Raw genomic sequence first — 1,492 nt, forward strand, 5'->3', positions numbered from 1 at the left:
TTGTCGGGATTAAAGATCGAAACATTTTCTCGTCAGAAAAGAGCGACGCTTTTTAATAGTTTTTCATCACATCATGTTTAATTTTAATATGAACATTCTTTTAAACCGTTTTTCATTTATGTTTAGTAGCTTTTGACTGTAACTTATTGGGCTGCGCTTTCTTTCTATTACATAATACTAGATTTATCAAACCTTACAAATTAATACCTGCTGTACCTAGGGTAACAATGCATGCCTTTGTTCCTTACGTCAGTTCTTCACAATATAGAGAACAATTGAAACACTAATTAGGAATGCTTCCTCTAATAGACATAACACCTCTTTTTTTTTTTTTTTTTTTTTTTTTTTTTTTTTTTTTTTTTTTGAGTTTCCATGATATGAGTACCATAATATAGATAGGACTATGTTTTTCTGTGATACACGAAAAAACAAATTTTAAAAAATCCGAAGTTCCATCACAAAGACAAGCATTCTCCTTAGTCGTTTGGTTTTTATGGTAACTTTAAGTTCAAGTGCAAATTTTGGCTGTGGATTGTTTGCTTGTTTGACTATGCTACCTAGCTGATAAGGTTTATCTGCCATATCTTTTATTGTTCGTTGTTTTACTTATTGACGTCCTTCACCTGTAAATCACTTAGTAATGCTCCTTAAGTTTCTGTGAAAATGCACGAAAGCCCTAGCATACTTGAATGTTTCATTATTTACTACTTGGTTTTGCTATATATATATATATATATATATATATATATATATATATATATATATATATATATATATATACATATATATATATATATATATATATTATATATATATATATATATATATATATATATATATATATGTATGTATATATATATATATATATATATATATATATATATATATATATATATATATATATATATACATATATGTGTGTGAGTGTGAGTGTATGTGTGTGCGTGTGTGTGTCTGTGGGTGGGTGCATGTATGTATGTGTGTGCATGTCTTATTCAAATCTGAATATGTAATTACACTTACTCATATTTTTCCGTTTTACATTACGCATCTTACCATTTATACATCTAATCTTTTTGTGTCAAATTACCAGAACAGATACTCTAGTGTCAGTAATATCTAATCAGGAATTAAGTATGCATTATGCTACAACGTAACTTTCAACTTCATTAGGTTCCTGCTTTGCATCTGTGATTTAGTAGAATATATCAAATTTTCGATCTCGTAATTAAAGTTTCCAGAATAATAGATGAGAAGTCTTTCTGAGTGTCTTGATTCTGATTGCCTTTTTGAATAAATGATTCTGAACCTAAATGCCACTCTGTCATTGATCTGTCTTGAGTTTAGAGATGTTGTTCCTCGTGGATTTTGATAATGCTTTTTTAATGTCATTTATTATGTTGTGGAGTCTCTATTGTATTTTGTGTACTGAAAAGCATCTAGTTGTAGGTATACATCATGTAGTGGGATAATTGAAACGATTTCTATCCTC

This window comes from Palaemon carinicauda, chromosome 14 (genome assembly GCF_036898095.1).
Source record: "Palaemon carinicauda isolate YSFRI2023 chromosome 14, ASM3689809v2, whole genome shotgun sequence".
NCBI classification, from domain to species: domain Eukaryota; kingdom Metazoa; phylum Arthropoda; class Malacostraca; order Decapoda; family Palaemonidae; genus Palaemon; species Palaemon carinicauda.